We start from the raw sequence: 7,464 nt of genomic DNA on the forward strand, positions 1-7,464 counted from the left end.
TAATGAGATTCACATGAAACAAAACAAAAAAAGTAATATCAAATCTACAGACATATTACAGACATTTACAACAAAGACATATTATAAAATATTGACATATACTGTAGACAGAAGGAGCATTATTGGGAGACAGGCTCACTGTTCCTCAGGCTGTGACAGGAGATCACATACTGGGCTGCCAGTTCCACTGAGTTCTCTCCTCCCTCTCCCAGTAGGATTGGGACCCGTTGTGATTCTGGCAGGTGTGGGAACTCTGGGACTAGATTTCTGAATTTAGGGAAGAATGTTTCTCTAATCCCAGACTATCTGTCACAGTGCAGTAGAAAGTGCACCTCTGTCTCTATTTCTCCCTGCTGGCAGTGGGAGCACAGCCTGTCCTCTCTGGGCAGCCAGGTCTGCCTGTGTCGCCCAGTTTCTATGGCCAGGCTGGGGTCACTGAGCCTTTACTTGTCAGGGTCTGTTTCTTTTTGTTGTTTCTTATCTTGGTCAAATATTCGGCTAGTGTGTATTGTCTGTTTAGGGTTCTGTAGCATTCCAGTTTATGTTGTTTTTGTGTGTGTGTGTCCCAGTGTGTGAGATATTGCTGTTTGATCTGTGCTGTGATGTGGTTGAGTCTGAGTTGTGGTGTTCTAGCAGTGCTGTCCTGAGGCTGGCTGGTGTCGTGTGGCTCAGGTCAGTGAGCGTCAGGACCAGCTGGCTCAGGGGGCTCTGTTTTGGGCTCAGCTCTTGGCTCAGCAGGGCTTTGTGGTGGTAGGTGGTCTCTCTCTCGGGCTCACAGGCTGGTCGTGTGTCTCTCTCTGGTCGGGGCGTGGGAGAGCTGGCTGGCAGTTAATGACGGAGAAGAAAATAAAAGCAGCTTTTAACTCCTCAAGTCTGAGTTTTTGTGTCTGTCCTATCCGAACCCGAAATCGTTACACTATCATTCTGTCCATCGAAAACCTGTTTATATGTGACCTTTCAGAACACCTACATGTATCTGTTTTCTTCCTAGCACAATTTATGAGCACTCTGTGATTAAATTAATTCTCATTACATTATCATTCCCATTGTGCATAACAAGGAAGATTAATAAACATAAGGTTGTTTAATGACAATCTATTGTATATCTCATGGCTAAATAGTCAAATCTAGCCAAAAGAGAAAACATTGACTTTATTTAAACTCCAGCAAAAGGATTAATGTTTTTTAATTACCGTACTTTTATGGTACATGACTTTGCTAAAATGTATTTAAAAATAAAAACGATTGCAATTGGCACGCCTGTAGCTTTTTCAAGAAACCTCCTAGAGTAACTAAATTCTTGCGTTGTACAGCTTTTCAGCTAAATATACAGTATTTATCGCTTACGCCTGAAATTGGAGCTGCTTGCTTGCGCAGTGATGTCACCGCATTTCCCTCTGAATAGCAACTAAAAAGCAGTGAAAACATTTCTCTGTCTTTCCGTGGGGGGAAGGGAATCTGATCTGATCTGCAAGGCCCTTTGGCTACAAAACTAAAAATAAGATACACTCTACAGACATTCACAACAGCGACATATCATAAAACATTTACATATATTGTTAAATTGTTACTTGTTTTTCAGGAAGTTAAAAAACACTTGAATTACTTATCCAGTCTCTCTGAATAAAAATATTTTTCAAGCAATGTAATGCAAGATGCTTTCTAACGTCGGGCAATGTGTTTTTTTTATCTAACATTAATAGATTAAAAAATCATTCCTAATAGCAATTATTTACCTGCATAAACTTATAAAGGTTGTATTTTCACACAGTGAAGAGGTCTTTTTTAGTTATACAGTAGTTGTGCAAGCTCTGGTAAGTGTGTCTTTTTTGATGTTTCAAAGGGAAAAAGGTTCGTATTCGTCTTCCCTGATGCAAAACAGGGTCAGGGGGCATGTACGGTTAGAATGTGTTCATTGTCTTCCAATGAAAGACGGGTTCCTTTCGCTGAAGTCTGGAGACATTAGAAGCTTGCCACACCCGGACTGTTACACCAACGCATTAGCAAGTTAAAGCTATCCCATTGAGGAGCCGGGCGCAATAATTGTTTTGTTCCTTGATTTTCTGATCTGCAAGGCCATTTGGCTGCAGCAAATGTGAATTCTGTCTGGCATTGCCAGATTGTGAAAAACTAAAAGTATTTTAATCAAGATGGGGGGTAAGGGAGTCGTCTCTATGACACTCTCCCTTATAAAATTAACATGAAACAAAACAAAAACTAAAAATAAGATACAATCTACAGACATTCACAACATAGACATATCTTAAAACATTTACATATATTGTTAAATTATTACTTTAAGTTACTGAAACAGCCAGTTAATAAAATCGTTGCAATTTTGTTCTTGTTTGGAGGTGGGGATATTCTGACAACAATTGATTTAAAGACAATCTGTCAAAGTGCAATGAAATACAATATTACGCTGGGTAAATGTTCCGAGGTCAAATTTTTCCGCGACGGGGGTACCTTTAAAGGTCTAAGCCGGAACACATCATTATATCTCATTTTTGATTCTCTCTTCCAAACGAGAAAAAAATTGCGACAATTTTAGTAAATGGCTGTTTCAGTAAGTCAAAGTATTTATTTAAAGTAATAATTTAACAATAAATGTAAATGTTTTATGATATGTTGCTGTTGTGAATGTCTGTAGAGTGTATCTAATTTTTAGTTTTGGTTTTAGTTTTGTAGCCAAAGGGTACATTATCATTACATTTTCATTCTCACAGTGCATAAAAAGGAAGATTAATAAACATAGACATAAACATAATCTCATGGCTAAATAGTCAAGTCTAGCCAAAAAAGAAAACATCAACTTTATTTAAACTCCAACGAAAGTATTGATGTTTTTTAATTACCGTACTTTTATGGAACATGACTTTGCCAAAATGTATTTAAAAATAAAAACGATTGGCACGCCTGTAGTTTTTTCGCATGCCTGTAGCCTGTAGCTGAATAGGCAGTGAAAACATTTGTCTGTCTTTCCATGTGGGGAAGGGGGACTGACTTTGATTGGAAAACATGACTATTCTACTCTGAGAATGCCCGTTGTCTTTTCACTGATAAACTTGTGTTAACAGAAACCACAGTATGCTTAAGTATGCTTAAGAGTTGTCAAACCGGTTTTTATTTATTTTTCGGCACAGGTCAGGTCTGGCTTTTTTCTGGAAAACCATAACTCTTGTCCAGATTGACTGTCAGCACCCAGGTCTGACAGTGCTGCTCCAGCAGTGCCAGGTTCTGCTGCTGCCCCTGTTCTGTGGGCGACAGCAGGACCAGGTCATCTGCATAGAGCAGGAACTTGATTTCTGTTAGATTAAAAAAAAAAACATTGCCCGACGTTAGAAAGCATCTTGCATTACATTGCTTGAAAAATAATTTTATTTCGAGAGACTGGATAAGTAATTCAAGTGTTTTTTTAACTTCCTGAAAAACAAGCCAAGCTATGAATCATCTTTACAAGGCATGTTAAGAGAAGAAATCATGTTTTTGGATGTTGATGTAATGTGATTGGAAGACGGCAAGTGAGGTAAAAAATATGTCTTTTTCACATTATCTGGCGAGCCTTGTTTTGTCAAAGAACCAGAGATCATCTCGCTTTCAAAGGACAGCACAGACTTTCAAAAGGCCGCAAAGATACTAGCAAGGGTTAATTGCACTATGAACTGCACAAAGAAATGTAAAACAGTCGTCTTTAGGTGTGAGGGCAGGAGTGGATCGCAGCAGGAATACACAGCAAATAACAGGAAAACAAAGAGCAGGGCAGGTGAGACAGGTATCCAAACAGTGAGTGATCAGAAAAGGAAACACTTGTTACACCTGGCTTTTCAATGTAATTTTTTAAAAACTTTCTAATGCATCAGACACATTTCCTGGCGTATTGTGCTTTTAAATACTGCTTACAGGTACAGACTTCAAGCTGCACCACTGTATCGCTTTGGTAAGGAGATGGACTATGGCCAAAATCACGAAGACTCATCACGAAGATGAAAAGAAACCAGAAGTCAACACGAGACATTGTACAGCATTTGGCTTCGATGGACATCTTCGTTTGTGAAAGCACAGTGAGACGACATTATAAAGGGGAGAGGAGGCAAAGAGAATCTAAACCGAGGATGATTCAAAGGTAAATAACTTTCTAAAAATACTTTTCTTGTATGTAAATACAACTACGCACATTATTTTTATAACTAACTGTTGATCTCTTTTTTTTCAAGTCCTATTGTGAAAATGATGAGCTATCGGTGATGCAAGTTCAAAGACGGCTATGGACTGACCTCGGTGCGAGCGTGAGTCTGACATCGATAAGAAGAGTACACAAAAGGCTTGGATGGAGATATAAAAAAAACAACACATGCCCCATGATAAGGGTAAAAAACAAAGAGGAAAGACTCAAACAAGTGCTCCAATGGATTGAACAGGGAGAGGCATTTCATGATGTACTTTTCACTGATGAAACAACAGTGGCTCTGGAACAGTTTTCAACCATGTCATTTTGTAAAAAGGGGAGATATGTGGACAAGCCAAAGCCCAAACATCCACTGAAGGTTCATGTCTGGGGGGGTATATCTAGAAGAGGCCCGGGACCACTTCTTATTTTCGAAGGAATTATGGATCGTGAATTCTTCGTGGTAGTCGTGGTCAAACAGCATGCCGCCCCATATATCAGGAAGCACTTTGGATCAAGGCACCGTCTCTTTCAAGACAACAATCCGAAACACACAGCAGCAAGGGAGAGGCTTATAGCAGAAGGAGTGAACTGGGTGAAAACAGCCGAATCCCCAGATTTAAATCCAAAAGAGATGGTATGGCATTCGCTGAAAGACTATGTTCGGAAAACTGCTAAACCCAGCACAAAGCAAGAACTTATCACTGCGATCTACAAGTTTTGGGAGGAAGAACTGACCGAACAAAATTCCAACAATTTTATTAACAGGCTGTTTCGTGTTCTTCCTAGGATTGTTGAGTGGGGTGGGGGGCATTCGGGAATGTGAGTTATGTGAGTCAGATTAAGAATGAATAAAAGCATTTTATTAAAAACGCGTTTGTGTTTGTCTGGGTGCTGACAAAGTAAAAAACAATTACTTTTAGACAATGAAAAAAGAGAGATAGAGGGCGAGAGAGCGTGCGAGAGAGAGAGAGAAACACCCAGGGGTGCAGAACCAGAGAACTATTTATATGGAAAATGGGTGATCTCCCCAGACTGTACGCCTGTTTCACTGTGGGACAGCTTTAAAGGCGCTATATAAAGGCATGTATGCCTGGTCTTGGTACTCAAAATCAAAAATGAGATATAATGATGTGTTCCGGCTTAGACCTTTAAAGGTACCCCCGTCACGGAAGAATTTGATCTCGGAATGTTTACCTAGCGTAATATTGTATTTCATTGCACTTTGACAGATTGTCTTTAAATCAATTGTTGTCAGAATATCCCCACCTCCAAACAAGAACAAAATTGCAACGATTTTATTAACTGGCTGTTTCAGTAACTTAAAGTATATATTTAAAGTAATAATTTAACAATATATGTAATGTTTTAAGATATGTCTATGCTGTGAATGTCTGTAGATTGTATCTTATTTTTAGTTTTTGTTTTGTTTCATGTTAATTTTATAAGGGAGAGTGTCATAGAGACGACTCTCTTACCCCCCATCTTGATTTAATTACTTTTATTTTTTCACAATCTGGCAATGCCAGACAAAATTCACATTCACTGCAGCCAAATGGCCTTGCAGATCAGAAAATCAAGGAACAAAACAATTATTGCACCCGGCTCCTCAATGGGATAGCTTTAACTTGCTAATGCGTTGGTGTAACAGTCCGGGTGGAGCAAGCTTCTAATGTCTGAAAAAAACACATTCTAACCGTACATGAGAATATAGTATAAATACACCAAGGGATTGGGTTGAGTTCCCATCACAAAAAAATCTGCGAGCCTGCACTACAGTGACCATAGTACAGTATGGATACCAAGACCTTTTAAGGGAAGAGACGAGGTGCTTCTGCCGCCCCAGTTTGCAAAGAGCGAAGGGTAAGGAAATACAGCAGGCTTCATTTGAAATACGCGATTATAGCACATATTACAAAGTATTATTGCCGTATTGAATTATACATTCTATTATAAATATTTCTTCGCAGCCTGTTCTTCAGGAAAACACCACACGGGCGAAACGATCTTCGAAAACTACCAGGACAGTAAAAAAGAAAGCGGTAAGACGGATGAAAAGAAAAGTTTATTTTGACGTCTGTTCCGCAACTGATGAATACTACTGTGTGACTTTATTTCTTACATGAATTACGTTATTTTGCCACAGGCTGTGGGTCTCTGCTCTCGGCCACTGGCCAGGGTGCCAACCTGTAGAAGCAGCACCTGTATGGAGACTTTTCGGCAGCAGCGGGAGCAGTATGACACATTACTGGGGAGGATTGGGAGGTTAGAGACACTCCTGAAGATGCAGAAGCCGGAGACAGTGTGTAAATGCAGTCAAACGCTAAAGCAGCTGTCTCCCAATAAGTGCCTCTCCCCGCCGCGCAGGTTGCAATGCCTGGCGGAAGCTCTGCCCCCCACAGAGCACACACCGCCTCAGGACACTCCATCCCGGCCTCTCTGCTCACCACCGCCCAGGACTTGACTGATGCTGTTCCCGCCGTCTATCTCCCCTCAGGAAGCACTGTTTACAGAGCGGAATTCACAGACGCCAGTGGGACGAACAATTCTTCCAGATATCCAACTGTTGCCCATCACTCAAGAGAAAGAGTGGGGGTTGTACGTGCAGTGCATCAGTATAGATGGGAAAGCGAGAGCCGACCGCTATGCTGCCCTCGTGTTTCGAAATCTTGTGACTTTTGAAATTTACTGGGGGTGGACCACATCGGTAAATTTCGATGGGTCCAGAGGCAAAAGTGCCTTGCCTTGCAATCTCCAGGAAACCATTAGTAACATGGTAATCGGAGACTCTCAACACTTACTTCATGCGACTGGAAAATAATTCGTGATCGGATCAACGAAATGCTTCGAAGAAGGAGGTGCTCTTTTCCTCTAGTTTAACAGTCTGTCCAGAAACAAAACATTCCTATTAAACAAGAGGAATGTAAAAAAAAATGTACAAAAGTAAAAAACAATTACTTTTTGACAATGAAAACCGGTGTGTGTGTCTCTCTCTCTCTCTGCTGGCGCGCGGGCGCGGTGGGGTGCTGTACCAGCCGTACAGAAAATGAAAGTGTCCCTTTCCATTCAACAAGTATCTGAGTCGCTGTGTCCTATCTTCTGACAGTCGCTGTTGTGAATGTCTGCAGAATGTATCTTATTTTTAGTATTGTAGTGCATTCGCCCCGGGGGGCGGCTGAAGAGCACCCGGCTGGGGTGCGTGGTGAGGGGCAGGACAGGAGTGGTCAGGGTGGGGTTTAGGAAGGCCGCTGACTATTGCAGCTGTCACACAGTGAAAGGGGTGTACAGGCTGGGGAGAT

General features: G+C 41.0%; 1 pseudogene; it reads left to right on the forward strand.

The window, feature by feature from the left end:
• The first annotated feature begins 6,371 nt into the window (after positions 1–6,371).
• On the forward strand, positions 6,372–7,045 carry LOC148836335 (uncharacterized; annotated as a pseudogene).
• Positions 7,046–7,464: the final 419 nt, after the last annotated feature.

Source organism: Atractosteus spatula, chromosome 4 (assembly GCF_055471065.1).
Source record: "Atractosteus spatula isolate fAtrSpa1 chromosome 4, fAtrSpa1.hap1, whole genome shotgun sequence".
Lineage (NCBI taxonomy): Eukaryota > Metazoa > Chordata > Actinopteri > Semionotiformes > Lepisosteidae > Atractosteus > Atractosteus spatula.